Below are 22,049 nucleotides of genomic sequence, written 5' to 3' on the forward strand. Positions count from 1 at the left end.
TCAGATGACAAACAAGAAAGAAAATGGAACTTGATCATTTGTGAAATTAGTAAGAGGTCTGACACTGAGTTTGATCAGAAGATATAGGACCTTTGCTTTCTAAAAAACCTCTGTATTTTGAAAAGTTTCCTAATGAGACTGAACATCTTTGAAAAGGTATATGTATTTACAGAAGTAAGAAATAACAAATGTGAGAAAATGGAAATCAACCCCCCCCCCCCCAGTCAGAATAGTCTCTGAGAGCATGAGGGAAAAGGCCTTTATTTCTAACCAACAATTGTGTTTTATCTTATGATGTTCTTAGTAGTCCTTTCAATCCCCTTGGTTTTAATTGGGATCAGTACTACAATATACAATCATCCAATACACATTAGGAAGCTGTAAAAAAATAACTGCCTTCTTCATATGTTTTCTAATACATTTAGAAATGTTCTCCATTCCTTAGTACAAATAAAACAGGGGAAGATAGATTTTGAAAAGAAAACAATTTTTCAAAATTAGGTGTTGAGTCAGCTGATAAGGTCAGATTAGTCTGTGTGGGTTTCTCTTTTGGCAGCTCAGGGAATCCTCCATAATGACCCAAGCAGTTAATGAGCAGTCCCAGTTTATTGTGCCATTCCTTCTGAACACCATCTTGTTCTGTACTGGAGTCAGTTAAGAAAACCTTTGAAGTGCAGAAGTGAAGCACAAGGACTGGAAATGTCCTGGTCATTTTTCATTAGCTACTTCTCTGCAGTATGGAACAGCATCTCATAATGGCCCCAAACTGCCTGAAGCCTGTCTGCTAGGCAATGTAGGTGGTACAAAATCCAAGGAGTTAATATACTGAGGGAGAATTTGATCCAAAATGGGAAGGTATTACATGAATTCTTAAAATCATACTTTTCTCTTGTTTTCTATAGGTAGGCTGGGGATATTTTTAAAATCCTCCCACCAACCTGCCAAATCACAGGATGGAGTTACTCAGTGTCTCCTTTCCATTGAATGTTTTGCCACATGCAAACTTTCATCTTCTGTTTTAGTGTATGTTTGTGTTCTGCCAGGCTTCCTTTCAAAGGCAGGTATTCTGCTAACAAAACTGCAAGACAACTTAATTGTATAAATGACAGAGTCCCAGGTCTAATGTCTTTGTCTAGTGGTACATTTCTTATCATGGTGGGGTTTGACGATGATAGGAATTGTTTTTTTATCATTTTATGCCCTGCAAATTCGGTGCAAAGAAAACTAACTTGCATAGGTTGTAATTATAATGGATTTCCCCCTCATTGTATGTGGATTAGAACCAAACTGAATTGTAATATCTTTCTGATTTCTTTTCTTTGCATTAGGAATAGGAGAAGGTTAAATGTATCCAATAATATTTTCTCTGTGGAAAGGAGCTACCACAGAGTGCATTGCAGCTGCTAATGTGTGACACCAAAAGCCCTTTCATCCTGACCCACAGCTCCAGGGTCAATAGCCATTATCCCTGGACTGGTAGTTTACAGTTAGTGTCAAAAGCACTGACATGTTGCTGGAAGCATGAAATAGATCAGTGATAATGAAGATCACTGCTGGTCTACAAAGTTTCCTAATCTAGCTATATTAATAATTCCTTTAAATGCAGGTGATTTTGTCAGAAGGAAAAAGTCTGAGTATAGATGTTTAAAGGGACATAAAAAGAGATGAGGCTGTATGTGTTAGAGTACCAGTTTCAGAGTTTTGGTTAGTTTGATTGCTTTGAAATGCTGGTAGGTTAAATTCTGAACTGGTTATTATTGGGTCTCTCTCTGCTGATTTCAATAATCTTACCCAGAAATAATAAAACCCCTCTTTAAAACAAAACAAAAAAACCCAATCAAAACCTGCAAAAGCAATAATGCCTAATTTTTTTAAAGGTTAAATAGGAAGCTTTGGTATTTATTGAACAAAAATCATGGTAGAGTATTTAATCATTGTTCTTTTGTTGGGGTTCAAAATTTTTCTTCATAGCTTTCCTATTGAAGGAGGACTGAGACATAAAATTTCCTTATTTAATGACTGGAAAAATATTAATTAATACTAATAATTTTATTCTTACATTCTCTCAGATGAATTTGAGATATCACTACTCATTTTCATTAGGCTGAAATATTTCCTGGGTGATACTGCAGGCCACAATGGTTTGGTGCATTTCAGCTCCATTTCAATATTACAGGAACCTCCTTTGGGTTGTTCTACCCTGTACCCTCCAATCTTAAATGACACTGCTCCAGTAAAGACAGAATAGAAATGAATCATAGAAAACATTAAATGAGAATTCATATTTTTCCCCATTAGCCTGTGCTGGATAAATAAAAGGTGCTCTGTGTCTTGTATCAAGCTGGGCCTATCTCTATAATCCTGTAGTTTCATCTGAGCCTGCAGCAAAGGGAGGCAGCACATGCTGAGCTCTGTTTTATGCACACAGTAATCTCACTGTGACACATTTACTTTAATCTGTCAATGATTCATGTTTGACACAGACTTGAATTAATGTTAAAAGAATTAAAAGAATAGGAAAACCTTTTATTTTTAAAATGGAGATGCAAAACAGGCAGAGAGTTGAATGCCTCTAGCCAAGACAATATATCAAAGAATGTTCTGTGAGATAGACTCAAAGATCAGGTGCTCTTGCCATGAGGGAGAGGAATTTGGGAAAAAAATATATAAATAAATCTGGGAAAACTAAACAAAAAAAGCCATTTACACTCCTCCCTCTGGAATGGGACCTGCATGCAATGAGCATAACCAGGCATGGTGAATTAATGCATAGACAATTTCTGCAGCAATCACTAAACACACCAAGGAAACCAGACAAAAATAACAGAACTGAGTCTTTTGTTTTATAAAGAGAAGCTTGGTGCCTGACAAAGGGTCAAATGCAAACGTGACCTGGTGAAGAGGGAGGATGATTTCTTTAAATGCAAGATTTTGGCTTCCACTCTGCAGTGAGATGCATGCTCCTGGTGCTGTCATGTCTAGCCAAGTTTGTGACATCTCCCTCTCTAAGGGGTGATGTTGGAAGCCTTGTGGCTTTCAGATCTACTTCATATTAGTAACTGAGAGGGTCTGTGTTGATAGCACAGGTGTTTAGATGGTTACTCTTGCTCCCAGATCTAGCAGGCTGTAACTGGGCAGTATTCATAGGAGAGGGGAGGATTTATGTGTGTCTCCCAGCCAGGGGACTCACTTTCAGATTAGAACCATATTAATTTTTCCTTTTAACTAGGTAGAACCAAGAACATGATAATACTATTTATCAGCAGGTTGTTGTTGTGCTCCATAAATCTGGCATAGGAAACTGGCCTGCCTGGTCATCAGGTGAATGTTTACTGAGCTAAGCCCTAAATAACAACTGATGGCTTGTATTGGGACAAATATCCACGTGAAGCTAGGGAAAATTTCCCTTGAATAACAGCTTCTGAATTTTGTGTGTTTTGCTTTGGAGAAATATTTGTTGGCAGTATTTATGCAAGAGCTATTTTGAGGTTTCATTAGAATTTGAAAAAAAAAAGGCAATGCCTGTCCCCCGTGTTTTTACTAGGAAAAAAAGGTCCATAATTTCCAGAAGCAAATTAGCATTTTAACCCTTGTTTCCCTATTTTCTTGTCAAGGTTAAAAGAGTGAAGTGTGCTGGAGTTGGGACAACTCAGTGCTGGTTGGAGGTGAAGTCACCAGCATTGCATTTCTGCACCAGTCACAACTGATAAGTTCAAAACCACATCAGGTGAGGCTATTGTACCCTTGACTTGAAATGTGAAAGTCAATGCATGTGCAATCACATATCAATGTGAAGCCTCTTCCTTGTCAAATCACATATCACTAATGAGTTTTTAACTGTGAGTTTGGCTATATAAATTGTCAGGTTTCTTCTGCATTCGTGTGGTATGAATAGATGGATAAAAATACCAATGTTATGGTAACTTCTGCTTTTTAGGTTAAAGAAGCTCATATAATTTTCCTTTTTACTCAAAAAGAATTGATAGCAAATCAAAATAGAAAACACAAGCAAACAGAAGAGGGAATATTTGAACTAGTACATGCAAAATAATTATTCAGCACTGCAGACTAGTCTTTTGCAAGGTTTTAAATAATATATGTACAGAGATTAGAAATCCCTGCAAGGAAGTTTTTAATTTTTTCCTGTATGCTTCTCTCCAGTATTTTCTTTGAAGCTCACATGGCATATCTTTTAGCCTAATTTAAAACGGTGTTTTTACATCAAAAACTGCAGCTAAGCCAATGCTTTTTCCTTAAACTGGTTGTTCAAAGAGGAAAAAATTGTTAAAATTTGTTGTTTAAAAACGTTCTGCCTCATGTTCGTGCAACCTCTCCCTCTCCCTCTCCCTCTCCCTCTCCCTCTCCCTCTCCCTCTCCCTCTCCCTCTCCCTCTCCCTCTCCCTCTCCTTCTCCTCTTTGTATTTCTTCAAATGTTGCATTCATTGAAAATGTTTTTGCTCGAAAAAATTTTTGCTCAGAAACATGATAAAGAAATAGATCTTTTTCTTTAGGTAATGGATGGCCATACAGTGGTTAAAAATCTGATAATTCTTATTTGGAAAGTACTACTAAATGGCACAAACTTTTTGTGTTACAAAATACTTTAGCTGAATTACAAAGTATGTGGAAGAAAGTGCAGAATGATCAGGGGTTAGAAACAAAACTAGAAAAACAAAGGTATAAAGACATACTATATTAAGCCCTGCGGCAGTGCACCTTATTTATACAACAGAGAATGTCTACAGAATAAGCAACCAGCACAACAGAGGTATGACTAATAGATAGGTATGAATCAGTGGATTTGTATTCTTCTCACACACCCCTCTTCCCAAAAGCAGAGAAAATGAAAGAAACCCCCTCCTGCGCTTTCTCACACATCCATCCTTTTCAAACCTCACAGTTATGATAGTTAAATTTCAGCTTTGGGCAGCCCAGGGTACTAAGCTTGCATGACCTGCTCCAAATGAAATCATGCCCTTATGACTCATTTGCTTTCCCTGTCTAATTTTTATCTTCTCTTTGAGAATCCTGTATCCAAGGACTCTCTCTATCAAAATAATAATAATTTAAAAATAATCTAGAACCTCTGTCTTGTTGCTGTAGATATAAATGTGAAGAGGTAGAGCATAGGTTTTGATACTGTGGAATCTGGATTACTTCTAGATCACAGTTTTCCTGCTTCAATTTGGTTGCATGGAAGGACATTTTCTTAATATCAGGTTTATTACTACCCCTGAGTGCAAATAAATCAATATCTAATTGCAGTACAGTTAAAATAAATTGATGAATTTGTTTTTATGGCTCTTATAGGGAGGCAACTACTAAGAATAGAAAGTACCGTCTCTGCCATGATAACTCACCCCCAGTTAAACAGGCTTAGCTCAGGGTGGTCATGAAATCAACACTCCAGCAAGTAGCTTTGTCTCTAAAAATATCCCAGATATTTTATCACTAATTATTAATGTAAATTCAGATCTTCCAGAGTTTTTTCTTTTTAAGTGTAGTATTTATGGGTTACTTGGAGGTATGTGGATGGGTTTCAGACTTTCACAATGCATCCTCACAAAAAACAATATTTGTATTTTTTATTCTAGAAGATATATATCATTATAACCAGTTTGTGCCTTAAATGTGCTTTTCTGTGCAGCTGGGGTTTGAGAAGGATTCCAGTGATTCATAGGCCTTGTCCTGGATCTTGACCTTGCAACATTACTGCATGTGCCAAGCTTCCCCTGTGGGACTCCCTGCCTCTCCCCAGGAAAATGCCTAAAACCATATACAGGAGTATTGATTTTGGAGGGGGAATAATGTCAGGGTACAAACCATACCCTGCTACTTATCCTGCCCTCCCAATGCAATACCAAAGCACTGCAATCTGCTTTCAGCTGTGCTTGGAACTAGCAGATGAATACAGGGGTAAAGGATTGCTGGTTTTACCCAACCTCCTGTTCTTGTTTGCCTCTGTAATTAATGACAATGTGTTTTTCTCGTGTTTCTTATCTATGGCTGGGTAACTCCAGACACAAATGCCAGATCTGATGAACCTGAAAGGGAAAGTAGGTGGGAGCAAATTTTCCAAGAGTGTTATTCTAGTTGACAGGTCTGCCTCTTGTGACATTAATAATGCTTCACAAATGTTGATATAAATCAAGATAAAGCCAGAAGCAAACCACAGGCAGGATGGGGAGCCTTGGCTCTGCAGTTTTAGCATCCCCAGAGCTGATAGTAAGACTGCAGCTTTCAGCTGTGAATAACTTCCTCCTTATCCCAGAAACTTGTACAAAAACGTAGGTTCTACATCTGCCTGTACATATGAATCACATCAGGCATTCCCAGGCCAAATCAACAAACTTGATTGAAAATGTGATCCAAAATAAAGTGGCCTTATGCTACTTCTGGAAGTAAGGACAAGTATTAGTTCCTCTTGGTGCTGCAGAGCCCCTCTCTAGCTTTTGTTGGTGGTGAAGTGCTCAGTCTGAGATTAGTGAAGAGCAGGGCAATCTGCAAAGTACACAGGAGAGGAATGAGCCTGGAGCCAAGGTAAGTGTTTGCAGTGCTGTGTTAGAGTCCCTGCCTAATAATGAGGTGCTTTTGGAACTGAAGGACATTACCTCTCCTGAATGTAGAATTCTGTTCCTAAAATATGTCTTTTAACACCTGCAGCTGCTGATTTTGCTTTTCTGATGCTGTATGGTTAAGACAGCAAACACCAGAGGATAATATTTTGGCAGGAACTACTCTGTCTGCACTTTTTCTTCCATGGAAGATGCACGAAGGTCAAAAGATTTCAAGGGAGGTTTTCTGGACAAGAGAGCTGCATGTTCCATAGTGGAAGGTGGATGCCACAGTAGCATTGTAAGAATTTGGCACTGTTTCATATTTTTTTTGTAGATGTTCTTGCAAAGCCCTTGTCTTCCACTAGTGTGTGGAGCTCTCTCCTGATAGAGAAAACTTTTTAACTCTAAAGTCATTTGTCTGTCTGGAGCAGTAGTCAAACTCTGCTCACTTAACCTCCTGCCCAGCCTCTCTCTCTCCACTCTCTCTCTTTCTGACTGGTCTCAGAGCCTTTTTTCACTTAAGCTCCCTTGCAAACTGAGAGAAAGCTCTTCCTTGCTTTTCTACCACTCCTAACCACTTTTACTCCTGGAATCTGTGTACAGATTCTGTTTCCTGACACCTTCCTTCGTTGCCTTGCTAAATGTTCAGCCTCCATTAAAGCAGTATGTATCCCTAAGCAAAGGCATGATCTTTCCAATTAACAGGGAAATTTGATTGTAAATTCTAGAGCAAATTCTAGAGCAGTAACTCCCTCTTTGAGTTACTTGTCTGCATCATCTAGATCTCTGTACCAAAGAGGGATGTTGCTCCAAATCTGAACACTAAGGATAGTAAATGCATGGAAAAAATGCCCTCAAGACCTTGAACTTCCCAGGAAACCTTCATTTACTTCCACCAAGGTATAGGGAAAAGGCAATTAAATGGCTCAACATCTCACTGCCTACTGAAGTGCAGTTGCTGGGTTTAATGCAGCATTTGCACCTAGCAGAGTAAATCAGCTGTGCAGCAGGTTGAGCTTCTGATTATAATAAGATAGGACAATAGCCTACCTGTGAGACATGAAGCCACATCTCCAGCAATGTGATAAGACCGAGAAAAAGAAAAAGGAAAAAAGAATTGAATCCCTCTGTCCTTGAGGATGGACCTTGTGGAGACCTTGGACAACCCTTACTGACTCTTTCTGGGCCAGATTTCTGATCACCACAATTACAGACTGCTGAAACTTCATGGCATGGAAACCTCTCTGTGTCTTTCTTGATGGTAAACATTTGAAATATTGCCCTTAAAACACTTCCTTGAGTTGTACACTTTAGTACATTTTTCTGATGTTTCTAGAGTTAAAATTTGTGTTTTTATGATGTGGGCAAGTTTCTCCTATATTCCTGGATTCTAACCAAGTTCCTTGCAATTTTGGTTTACTTTCAGCAGGTCCTTAAGGTTCCAGGGAACAGACTATGACAATTTGAAAAGGGTTTAGCCTCATTTGGAGTTGTCTATCAAATTATGACTGTGTCTATTCCTCTAAAAATTGCTTCAATCCTCACCTGAAAGAAGAATTTGTAGCTTACTATTGCACATATGACAATGTAAAATTGTATTTTTCATGTGATCTTAGAACATTTCACTATTTTATATTATTAATTCACTTTCTTTTTCTTCAAATGTAAATAACCCCCCCAAACAACAACATCAGATGATGGATTCTCTTCATTTATATAACCTTGACTTTACCAGGTGCATTTATCCCAGAAAGGCCTGGCAAGCCCCAGGGTTCTCATTTTTCTTGTAATCTCCTTTCATTGGCATCTAAAGTGGCATTAAGTATACAGACATTTTGACCTTGAAGTCTTCTCAATAGAACAGAATAGCAAGACCCCTTAAATAATAAAAGAGGCAGTTCATAGTTTTATGGTTATAAAGTAAGATCCCATTTCTTTTCAAATGATGTGGTGATTTTTCAGTGTCTACATTTACTGTCTTTTTGGAGACTTACAAGTTTGTTTCTTTCATCTCCTGAAAACACAACTAAAATCTAGAAGGCATCTTCTTTTTAAAAAAAATGCACCCCATTTTCAGTTCTGGAAATGCTAGTTCTCTTTCACCATTATGCCCTTTCATTCTTCCTATAATAACCACTCCTCTTTTTCCTATTACTTTTTTTTTTCTTTTTCTTGACAAAATGCTTTGTGTTTCATATTGCCATGCTCCATTTTGACTAAAGATCCTCAAGCATTTTGGATATTCAGTATTAGCCCTTAACTGCTCACTGCACAGACTTCATAAATACTATATTAGCTTTCTCTTTAACAAAAAGAGCCAAAATGTCCTATTTTTATTAAGAGTACAGTGATGAAAACTCATGTAATTTACTTTTGGTACAGTCTCTCATTAAGAGAAATGGAAAGCTGATTTTATAATCTGAATTGGTACCTTGATAATATAATAGCATATGTCTCATTGACAGAACACAGTAAAATATATTTCATACAACACCCCAGTTTCATTTTAATAAGTAAAGAGTTCACAGTATTCCAGACAATTCATTCTGTGATCAAAGTGTTGGCAGAGATTTAAATAACGTTGCCTGCTGGACACATTCTCCTACATTTCTCTGTGGCACATAAAGCATTTAGGACTAATTACCATTGTCACCTTTAGAAAGCATGACTTGGAACACTGGAAAGAGAAGAATTCAGACCCTACCCTTGCAGCTCTGTGCCATGGCGTCTCCAGGGCAGGGAGCAGTGGGTCTGTGTCTCTTTGGGATGGTCCACAGCAGGGCAGAATCCTCCCTGGGAGCTCAGGGCTCCAGCAGCCAGCTCAGCCTCCAAGGTGCCTCTGCTGGGCAGGGCTGCAGCTCAGAAAGAACTTCTAAAAGTCCCTTTTAAAAGGACCTGACATTTCTGGGGTTTTGGGCAGAGCAGGCTGGGCACACTGAGAGGAGCACCCAAGGATGGGGTGGGGGTTTGCAGGGCCTGCAGAGTTGTGTTTTAGATGCTGCAGTTTGGGAACCATTATTTGGATGTAGGAAACTTTTCTTCAGTGAACCTTCTGCTGAAGCAAGCTTGTGCCAGGTTACCATTGAATGATTTACTAACCCTTGGAAAGTGAGAATGGCACAGCTCAGTGGCCTGTGTAAGATGCTTGTCCCTTAAATGGCAGTGTAGGAGAATTTTATATTCTCCCTCCATCCTTCTCTTTTTCACACTCAGTTGTTCATTCTTCACATTCTCGACTTTGTTTTCATCCTATTTCTCACTGGAGTTTTTCCCTGCTCCCTCACTGATCCTTCATTTGTAGTCTCTCCTAAGCAGAATAACAAGCAAGTGACATTCAATTTTGTACCAGCCTTTTCAAAAAAGAGTGATTTCAAATTAAAGAGCTTGAATATACCACCTAAAAATCTGTATGCAGATTTATGTGTTGTGGATAAATCAAAATTAAAATATTTGGGGAATTGTTTTTAAAATTGCAGCTTACCTACGAATTTACAAGGATAGTCCTTAGCCTTGAAAAAACCTTCACTGGAATTAAAATTGTGCAATGGGCTAATCCCACTAGAAGACATGCTGCAGATACTAGATAATTTTTAATGTAGGATAAAATGGCAGAGATTACATTTTTACTCTCTGCTGTAAAATTATGTATCATTATATTGTTTGTCCATGTTTTTGTGTCTGTTAATTGTATATAAATGTGAAGATTAAGCATATAACGTCAGATAGGAATTCATATGCATGTAAAATTCAACTCCACCATAGACAAAATCATTGTCTCCAAACTATCCACACATTCTTCTTCAGCAAATAAATTGACATGTGGTTAAGTCCTTCAGTTCCTTTGAAAAGCAGACTTTAAGCACATGCTGATAAAAGTAGTTTATGGTCTTATTAAGATGTGTGGGCACAATCCACTGAAAATTTAATTGTTGAATTTAGCATCACCCAAGTGTTAATATCTGAAAACCTGGACCTCATTTACATCTGCAAATTCATTTAGCATTGCCTAGCAAAAAGCTTTAGGTGTATAAAGCTTCATCTGCAGTGCTAAAAGATATTCTTACAATGTGCCCATGTCAAAATCAACTGCAAAAGTTTTATACAAAGTCAGCTGCCTCATCCAGTGTGTCTAATAGTTCTGAATATGTGCATGTGTTGTGAGTTATAGGCACAATAATTCTGGCTTATTTCTCCTGTATAATGCTTCATTTGTGAGCTGAAGGCCTGGATTCTGTGGTGCATGGAACCAGACCAGGGTAAATCCTGAGAAATGCTTTATCTGGAGTCATCTTCTCTAGATGATTCTTTTGCATTAAAGCTACTTTCACAGTGATGTCTTCAGAAAAATGTTTTGAGACAGCCATTCAGATTATCATATGAAACAACTCATGGAATTTTATCTTCTCACGCAAGATTTAAATCTCTCTTGAAAGACATAGTTAATTTTTAATGATTTTTCTCCAGAATCAACCAAATTTTTAAAACTAAAGCTGATATTAGTCCCACGAATGAATGGCATCAATTGAAATGTCCTTTTTTTTCCCAAGGTGATTGATGTAATTTCGTGTTAAAGTGACCTTTGTTAGAAATGTTTTGACTATAATGATTTCCTGTCCTTTTTGCTCAGCAGTCAGAACAGCAGAACTGGCATCAGCCTGTTTCAGCTGCTTGCTGTTAAAGCTTGCAGGGAAGCAATCTGCACTGAAGGATGGGCAGTGCCTACAGGTGGGGTCAGCAGCAATGAGCAGTGCAAATGTGAAATGCCAGCTTGAGAGGTCAGCAAGGAACCAGAGCTGGGCCTCACACACTGAAATACAGTCAAATTGCTACCTTGAGTTTAAGTATTTTACCCTAAATTTCTTAACAAGAAGTTTTGTTCTCAAGTGAATTGTGTTTCTGACGTGTATGGGCTGATTCATATTTTTATAGGCTGATCTTTGTGTTGCAAGTCTGGCACCTAGAAAACCTGTTATTTATACTTATGAATGATACCTGTTATATAGTTATAGAAACAAACCTGCATCTGTAAAACTGATTGATAGCTCCTTATGTGAAACCATCTTATTACGAGCGACTACAAGTGCCGAGGATGGCAGGGATCTTCTGTAGATTCTCTGGATGAATGTTGTTTAAAAGAAATTTTCATTTAACAGGGAGAAGTACAGTATGGGAAACTGCCTGTTCCTCACAGGGGGCACCAGTTGATGGTGATGCTCATAATAAGGATTAGTCCCTTGTTATCTCTAAAGCTTTCATTGCTTTGTCTCTGTAAACTTCCCATGGGCAGCTCCAAGCAAGGCTGGCTCCTTCTCTCTTCCTTCTGCAGGACTGGCTCATTATAATCCATCCTCCAACAGTACAGTTAAATGTTTCTGCATGAAATTAATTCTAAAAAACATGAGTCAAAACTTTATACTGTTCAGGAAAGTACAGTATAAAAAAAAAAAAAAGGAATGTCCATTCCCAATTCAAAAGAAAAATTAAGAGTAGTCCTAAAATTAAGGTATGATAGGTGCTTGGATTAGATGCCTCATGTGACCCACTGGTTTTAAAGTGTTTAGGCAGGCCTATTTTAATTTGAACACTGTTAAATATCATATCCATACAGGCAGAATACTGAGCAAGACAAACTCACTATAGCAGATGTTCTTTTCTTCTTTATTTTCTTTCTTTTCCTTTGGAGAAGAAACTATAACATGTAGATCCCTGTTTATCATCCCCTTTGTAAGAAGAAATGTAGCAATACTATTGCCATGCTATTCCTTCAACTGGGAACTTTTTCATATTAACACTGTGATCTGAATATTTTAGTAAATAAATCAGAAATACAGAATATAATAGAATTAAAAGAATCTGTTTAGAAATAAGGTTGTAATTACAAGCTACCAGGATTTATTTCATAGACCATATGGCTTTTCTAATTAAGAGGAAGGCTGTTATTTTTTCATCTTTTTAGCTGCATATAATACTTTAAGTTCTATTATGTGTGGCCAAATTTGTCAAATGTGCCTGTTTTTGCAGCTAATTTTTTGCTCTTGTTGAACCCCCTCTTATCAAAGGCTGAAGTTAAAAAAAAGCAGACATGTCATAGAATAATATTAAGCTTTGTAGATAATGCTTCCCCTTAAAATTCTTCCCCTATTCTAATTTTTTGAAGTTTACTGTCCTGAAGTTCAGTGCTCCATTCTATTTGAAAGTGTTCACCTGATATTCATCCTTTATTTAAGGCTTCTGTCTCCTATTTTTTAGGTTGATAAGATGATGCATTTATTCCATGATTATTGCCATGTCAGCTATTCTGAACATAATTTGAATGATAACATTAAGGATGGTCTTGGTTGTTGCAATAAAGTATAGGATATTTTGCATAGTTTAGAAAGCAACATTTTGTCTTCTCTGTTGTCTACTTTGTAAGAAAATTCCTATGAGTTTAATTAGACTAACAATCCGGGAACAATATTTTAAGGAAAACTAGGCTAGAGCTCACCCCAGAATTTTTCCTTGCTTTGCTAGGCATATCTGCTGGGAGCCCCAAAATTGCCAGCTGTTAATTGTGGTGAATACTTGATGGCTTGATTCATTGTGTTTTGGTTTATTGTCTGTTCAGAATGGAAGAGGATGAAGGGGGCATTTTTGTCACATGCACCTGACTTTGTAGACAGTAAGATTTTAGTGCTGGACCCTATCTTGCTGGGTCATAGAGCAGAAAGGAGATTGCAAATTACACTAAGCTGGGAAAAGTGATGGCCTTGTGTGCAGGGTTTTAGGAAAAGTGTCTCTCCTGGCTGCACCCCTCTGTGTTTCTGTGTCTGGGCTGCCCACTGCCCAGCAGCCCTGCTCCAGGGCAGCCCCAGGCTGCACAGATACAGGCACAGCCCTGAAAGGAAATGCTTGGAGATGTGCAGAATAAGACTTGGCACGTGTTTCCTAAAGCTGACCCTGTGGCAACTTGAGCAGCTGCTGATGATCCTGTGAGGCTTTTGACTGGATAAGTGCTGGAGTATCTAGATTTTCACAGTAGGAGAGTGTTGGTACCTCTGGGAATTGATGTTAGATGCTATCCAGAAGTTCCCCTTGCCTTTCCCCAGGAAACAATGAGTTTATCAGCTAACAATGTTTGCTTCTTCTGCCTCCAGCCTTCTACCCTTCCATTAAATAGCCCAAGTCATCCTCCTGCTCTCAGTGGGGTTACACTCCACCCAGGGAGGGTGGCAGGATCAGCATCTGCATTGCCCATCACCTAATGTCATGACATTACTGACTTGGGTTTGCCCACAACTTCCAGTCATAAAAAAACCTAAACCAAACCAAAACCCCAAGCAAATAAAAATCCCCCTAAGAAAAAAGTAGAAAAGCAATGGGAATTGCAGATTATTGATGTCTTTCTCTTATTGTGTTTGACTTTTTTGTAATGCAAGCCTACCCACACTACTCTTATATTTATGAATTCACATGCTGGGCAGTCTTGTAATGATTTTTTTTTTGGTAACAAGAAGTCCAGCCCGTTCTCTTTGTATTTATTTTGTACATTGGCTTATCAATAAATCATTCAAATTATCTTAGTCATCTACTGCAACGTGAAGAAGCTATTCTTTGTTTCTGTCAAATCTGCTTCTGAAGTTATCTGTTCACAGGTACATGAATATTTATACAGATGACATTTTCAAGGCATTTTTGGCCCCAGATTCCTAATGGAGAATAATATTCCCATTTAAACGAGTTTAGAGTGTTTTCTTTTAATTTCCATGAAACATTATCACTGCACATAAACTAATGCTTTGTTCACTCATTTTGATCCCTAATAATGTAATCATATGCAAAAATTATAAGCAAGCTATAAACATTAGTGAATTATAATTAAAAGCAGATTTAATAAGGTGATCTTAGCTGCTGATTGCCTTCTGGGATTGAAATCTGAAGATTAATGCAGGATGTCTTTAAGGAAAGTCATGTTAGGTATGAATTTTGTGAATATATTCTTTAATGATTTCAGTGAAGAGGAAGGAGGTGTGAAGCAATATTCTTAACACTGATGCTGCCAATGTCTGCAGTTGAAGATTCACCCAATTATTGCATTACACAAGGAGAAAAATATCATGGACTTTGCATTCAGGTGCTGGGTCTGACCATGTTGTTTTTTTATCACCTCAGGTTCTCACTGGGAAAGGGCTGTAACAAACATTGCACTGGGATCTGTTGAAATATGTCATACTTGATCAGATTTCTGTAAAATGTGCAGAGGTCTCTGCACAGGAATGGCACTTAGAAAGTTATAACATATTCACAAATAAGGGTTTTTTTCCAAAGGAAACCTTTAACAAGGTGCATCTGGGATGTCATCCATTCTCTGCAGCATTCTTAAACTCCATGCTCAGGGTCATCTTCAAAAGCTGAATTTGTGAGTAAGCATGAAACAGATTTGTCAAGCTGCTGTCCACAAAGTATTCAACAACCTGCTAGGTGAAAAGTGGAGGAAAAAACCAGATGCTTATAGCTTGAACACTTACTGCATTTCAACTGTAATTTTGCTTAAAAGGTGTCTATATTGTTTAAATAAAATAACATAAAATTAATATGAGACTGAGGAACTGTCCCATTGGACTGTTACAGAAACAGTATTTTGGACTCTATATACTGGATATATATCTATATCTATCTATATATGTATCTTGGCAAAAGACCTACAAATAATGCAGTGGCTGAAATTGATGGGTCCCTTGTGTCACTGTGTGAACTCCCTGAAAAGAACCTTTGTTTCCACAGGCAACAGAGCTGCTGTGGCACTATGGATCAAACACATCTGGATTTACTTTTATGCCTCTGAGGTAAACAGTTGCCTGCTGCACTACATAAATACTGAAAGAAAAACTCTCTTTCAGTGAAGGAGCTGAGCAGCATGAGCTGAGGGTGGCTGCAGGCTGTGAGGAGAGCTGGTGCAGGCAGCCCTGGGAGAGCACTGCCATTTCTGCCTCTTCTGGCATTTAGTGCTCTAACTTTTTCTGTTGTGTATTTCACAGCTTCAAGACTAATAGGAAAAAATCTTCAATGTGATCATTTTTCCTTCCCCCCACATCCAGGGAGAATATGTTTTGGTTGTCTTGTCACAGTGAGGCTGGAGATAATTTTATCAAATGTTTCTGCTTTTGGCTGTTTGAATTGTAGAATTAACTGCACTTTCTGATCTCAGCCAGCCCAAAGTGTTTGATGCAGCTAAACAGAGAATTTTAGAAGACAATGCAAATCTGGCTGGGTTTTGAAAGCACACCCTTTCATTTTAGCCAGAGTGAATGAAATTAAAGCAACATGATATAGAAGGCAGCACAGGAAAAATGACCTTTAAATTTAAAAATGAGATGTCTTATGATTGTTGTTGTACAAGAAAAATTAACCACGAAGATCAAAGAGAAATGTTAGCCACTGATAAGTTATGTCTGGATTTGCTGAGTTTGCTTATTCATCTGATTAAAATTATGCCATTCCATGCAATCTATGTTTATTTTATTTTGCACTTCCTATTTGTCTTGCTAATGGTTTTGTTCCCTAAAAGGTTGGCTTCCAGAGGTGCAAGCCACTGAGACCTGGTACACTCTGCTGATTCAGTGCAAGTGGAGCCTAATCCTGAGTTAAGTACACAAAGTTTTACAGATGTTGTGAGAATTTTTAAATCTATTTTAATGGTATCTACTGCCACATTTCTAAAACCGCTGTTAACCTGCAAATAATCAAACCCATTGAGTTTCTGTCTCTGATATTAGATTGAGACTCATGAAATATATTTGTTCTGCTGCTCAAGATGCTCTCAGTGCTTACTTATGCATTTTAATGAAAGGTGAGTCCTCGATGTGCAGGCAGAAGTTTGTGAGTGCTCAGAGAAGCTGCCAGGGCTGCCTCCCTCTGCAGAGGGTTTGTCCCATGGCCACTGTGTCCCTGCAGAGGTGGCACTGGGCATCTCAGGTGCCCTGTGCTGAAGGAGGCTCCTCCTGCTCCCCACAGGACACCAGGTGTCCCTTCCTGACCTTCCACTGGGCGTTCTGCTCCTGTGGAGTCACTTCCCTTTCAGGAAGGGGGGTGGAACACACCCTGTGGTCTGTGACTTTCTCTGTCAGGAGAGGTCAAGTACTCAGTATTTTTATCCCAGCTGCTCTTGTCCTAGAAATACTCCTTGAATTCATATAAATGCTCTGTTTATTTGTTCTGATCAAGGCTACTGAATAAATTAATCATAGAGAGCAAAATTAAAAATGTCATTTTAAGGTAGAAATATGTGATAAATCACAAAGTGAGTAGGTGATAATCCCAAAGTGATGAGCACAGTCTGCATGGCAATGCATTTTTTTTTTTTTTTTTGAGTTCTGTGTCCTAGGTCTCTACATCCTTTTTGGTTAACATGAAAGCTCTTCAAGGTCAGCAGTGCCATACAGGTAATGATGAGCCTGGGGAAGGCTTATGTTAAATGTATCCTCAGTGTTCAGGTTAATCTTTTCATTTGTGATGTTTTTCCCATGAATGGATACATGGAAATACATTACCTGTGTCACAAAAGTAATTTTATATCTTTAAATATTATGGTGTTCTATTTTTCAAATAAGAGGTTAATTTATGCATTAAAAACTGTGACATTCATTAAAAATCCCCTAACTTCAAGCACTTTATTTAGGAAAATGTAAACTCTGGGTACTGCAAGGTTGTTTAGATGTAAAAAGTAAGGGGATAAATAGAAATAGGGCAGCTTATCTGCACTTTTACGTTTAATCCAAAATTGCATGTTATTTTATCTGACCCAAATAGGTGGAAACAATAAGTTAGTGAGTTGAACAGATTACCAGTGTCTTGAAAGTGGAGATCAGTTTAGATACTGCTGGGCTGAGCCCTGTAGTCCTTATCTGATCTTGTGAGCTCTGCCTGCTACCTTCACTTTCATTTATTTTAGTGAGATGTTGATTTTCATTAGCATGAGTAGCATTTGGTGTTATTTTGTGAAGATTTGCAAGGGTCATTGTTTGCCAAAACACTTTCAGCTATTAGGAAATCATGTGTTGTTATTCTTTCCTCTGAGACTCTGGGTCTTAAACAGAAATGCAACTTGTTTCTTAAGATTTCCTTATTATAAGAATCCAGCTGTCATATATTTCCCTGAGCTTCAAACTGAACATAAAAAGATAAAATAGGTTTTTTGGAAAATACTTTCAGCCTGTTTTTTATAGCAATAATATTTTTGCATTTGTTTGTGTATGACTGTCTAAACGTCTTGTCTAATAACTTTCAAACCCACTGACCAATGTCAACCAAATTTGAGAGAAGGAAAGTAGTCTCAAGCACAATTGAGTTTTCAGTAGCTTTGGAAAAATGGACCCCACAAGCATTTTGACTGGAGGAAAGACAGCAGTGAAAGCTCACGTTTTGTGGGAGGTTATAAACTCCCATACCAGAAGAAAAGCTCAAATTAGAGCTTAAATCATGAGATACAAATCCACAGAAAACCAAGCTGCATTTATTTCAGGCTTCATTGTTTCACTTTTGTTTTTAATAACATCTTATGGGATTTAGAGATCAAAAAAATTTTAATCTTTTGTGTTTGTCATTATTTGCACTGTTTATTTAGTTTTCGCTGTCCAAATTTATTGAAATGAGATTATTTTTCTCTTTTCATATTTTGTCAACATAAAAAGAAGCATCAGTTTACTGGAGGTACAAATGGCTGTGTTTGCTGTTTAATTACTAATCTCTGTCTGTTGTGTGCTTTAACAACATTATTCCACAATTTGTTCTTTCTTTAATACAACTATGTCATAATCTTTCTTTGAAAATTGATTTGAAAAATCTGCAACCAGTGAGCTGTGGAAGGTGCTCCCCTTGTTGCCTCTGGGTCTTTGAATCAGGCATGAAGAAATAATTCTGTGCTGTTTGTTTGCTGCAGGCATCTTGCTTCCCCTAAACTTGATATGGGATTTGACATCAGTGCCGTTTCTCCCTGCTGATATTGTGATTAAACTCCCAGATTTGAGCAGGTGTTTGAATATGCCAAACCAACCCTTCACCTTTAGTCTTCTCCAACCAAAGGCCACTTTCATGCCCACTGCCCTGCAGCACCTTTCCTGTGCTGAGGAGGGAAGGACCCTGGAGAGAAGACACAGAACCTGTGGTAATGTGCATTTTCTGTGACTGCTCAGGTTGGTGAAAAATTACCAGTCCATGCTATTTTTTTCTAAAATTTCCTCCACTTGTTAGATCCTGTCAAGGAGGTAAGGGAGACTGTGAATTCCTGCTTTCTCCTGTATTTTTTCTGGCAGGATGAGCTGTGCCAAAGTGAGCACTCTGTCAGTGGTGTGCACACTGACAGTATTGTTGTAGGTGGAGACTGTGCTCTCTGAACAGTGCTTATAATTGTGCTAAAAATTAAACCTGATAAATTATCCTGAAAGGTTACTGTGTAATTATATATTCCAAGCTGGTTTTTTTAAAAAGTATTTTGCACTTGGCACAAGCATTTGTTCAAAGTGAGTAGGAACTGAGAGCAAACAAGCAAAGGCTTCAGGGTCTTGGAGTAACTTGCATGTCTATCATCTGAGTGACTGCCATGTCACACATCTGCTTTGTGATATGGCACTGCCTTTCTTAACATGCCACAGCCTAAGCAGTGTGCTGAGTGACAGCATGCCACTCACCTCACTGTCATGCACAGTCTTGTAGTACTGAAACCTTCTCAGGCAATGGATAAAAAATTGAAATTTGCTCCATGTTTGCACAGCGAGTGCTGAAAGAGGAGGGAGAAAACTGTATTAAGGGAAAAATGAGAATACACTCCCACTTATTGGTTGTTTTCTGTTAATTCTAGTCCAGGGAGCATCCATTTTGCACCTGTTTGGTACCATATTGCACCCATTGTCCTTTGGAAAGAAGCTGCCTATACTGGAGGCACTCAGGAGCTGGATATTTAATAAATGTAAGTCAGGGTTCTGACAGATTAGCTCTGACAGATTTAGATGCAGTGATAGAATGCTCACACTTTGCACCTTGCTTCTCAGCTGGAAGGAACCACCTGAAGAGCCAAGGCAGCAGAATGGATGTGTGATCTCTCACAGACCAGAGGCAGGCTGGCTGAAACTGCTTGTGAAGGCAGCACTCCCAAACTGGGAACAAGCATCCCATTTTGTAGTTCTGGGATGGAGATGGGTGAAGGAAACACTGTAAATCACAACACATAAACACCTGAGGGAAATGTAACTCTTCTGCTGAGTGAGCCAGGGGATGTGATGGAGGATGTGGGAAAGCCAGGATGCTCAGCACCTTTTGTCCTCAGCTTTTTCTGATGGGGCCTGCCTTCAGAAATACAGAGTCAGCTGCTGCTTACCCCCTTCCTGCAGTGGGCAGTGGGTGAGAGTGCATCCTGTGAAGCTTTGCAGCAGGTACAAGGCTGGGAGGAGCCTTGGACACACCTGGTACAGAGGGACCTGCAGAGGAGCTCACAGGAGTCTCGTGGAGTTGAACAAAGCAGGGCAAAGTGTGCAATGGGTAGCAGTAATCTTGTGTGCCAGTGGCTGTGGGGCACAGCCAGCTGGAAAGAAGCTCTGCAGTGGAACACCTTGGTGTCCTGGTGGGTGAGAACATTGCCACCAGGCCCAGGGACACGGACTTTCCCCTCAAAGCAGCAGTGGTGAAACATATCTGCTTGCTGTGTCCAGTTCTGGGCTCCACAGGACAAGACATGTGACAAGAGGAACTCGACATATGGGACACTCCAGGTAAATGGAGGGAAAAACATTTTACAGCAGAAATGATGAAACACAGGAACTCCACAGAGCTTGTGGAGTCTCTTTCCTTAGAGACAGATACTCAAACCTGCTGCTCTGAGCAGCTTGCTGTGGCTGGTCCTGCTCTGACCAAAAGGTGGGACCAGGCCATCTCCTCAAGAGATGCATTCTGAAAGTCTGTGATGCTAAAGCTCACACATCAGACTCCCCAGCCTCTACACCTGTAGACAGTGCTTTAACATTTCCTTGCTGAGTTGCTTTACTTTTGATTGTCAAGAGAATACCCCGTGCAAAATACAGGGCCAGGCTGGTGTTTGTTCAGGGCTTGTCCAACCTCGGGCTAATAAGGGTAACAAAAGGAGGCAGTGGTGCAAATCACCAGCTGGCAGCTTTACAAGGTGTCTACTGGAGAGAATTTCTTTACAGGTATTTCTTGAACATTGTCTTGGAATTTTGTGAGGTAAGTTTCCTTTCTTCTTATGCCTTTAGACAGATGTACAAACTGCTTTGAAACCAACCATACTGGAATTAATAGTTTCTTCAAGCCATTACAGACTCGATTTTTTTTTTACATTTCTTCTCTTAGAGACCACTTTAAGAGATTTAACTTTGAAGCCTTTGTCCCTTTGAATGTTATTGTCTTCAGCAGCAATTTGTAACTCCCAGCATTCCCTTTCTACTGCAAATATGAATGTAAGTCTCTACATTATTCATTCTTTCTAAAGTGAGAAGAGAGAGTTGTAAACTGCTGAATTACAACCTGCAGTTGCCAAGAGGCAGGAACAACTTAAGAGCAATTTAATTGTAGATGTTTTCCTCCTTTCCCCTTTAACTCTTTCCTCAGGGAAGGATAAACACTACAGACAGTTGAATAGTAAAGGAGCTGTTCTGGAGACAGAGACAAGCACGGATGGAGAAGGTCAGAATGAACTTTGCAGCTAGGAGAACAAAAGACAGATTATCAGACCATCTTTAGAAGGGCAGGTATTTGAAATTAGTACATTGAGTTACTCTGTGCAAGTTTGCTAATGTGATGGACTTTGCTCATAAATAAAAAAAAAAAAAATTCTGTTTAACATTGGGAAGGAGTTAAAACTGTTGCATAATTGTTAGAGGGTGAGATGCCATCAGTGCCCCACACTAGCCCAGCCAGCTCGAGGCAGAATTGTGTGAAGGAAGCAGATCTCAGGTAAAGGTGAAAATGAAGCTAACAGGGGGACATGACATAATCAAGGCATATGGCCTCAGGCCAGCTGATGATGTCATAGTTACACTTTTATTGATATTTATTCTTATCTGAGAATGTCATCATGTGCTATTCTGGAACAACATAAAGAGAGTGCTGAATAGGTGCTCCTCCTCTTCTGTGCTTTTCAAAATCCATTCCATTATTTGTTTCTGGCCATGGAACTTCTTGTGTGGTCATTGTTTTCACACCATTGTTTCCACAGTAATAATGTGGATGTAACCTCCCTCCTTACAGTGAATGTCATCTCAAAAAAAATTGTGTCATCTGAAGAACTGTAGGCAGATTACATCCACAGTCAACAGCAGCAACCCTGCAATCCTGAGCTGCAACTGAGCCTGACAGCAGGGTGAGCTGTTCCTGTTGACTGGAAATATTCCACTTTTTATTTAGAGTGAGGAGTGCTTGAGAGGGGCTTAGAGAAACACTTATTTTACAGTCTTCCATAAGCTTCATGTTAAAAGCAGTGCAAACCTGCAACCTTTTTACCTGGGT

The sequence above is a fragment of the Oenanthe melanoleuca genome, chromosome 8 (assembly GCF_029582105.1).
Source record: "Oenanthe melanoleuca isolate GR-GAL-2019-014 chromosome 8, OMel1.0, whole genome shotgun sequence".
NCBI lineage: Eukaryota > Metazoa > Chordata > Aves > Passeriformes > Muscicapidae > Oenanthe > Oenanthe melanoleuca.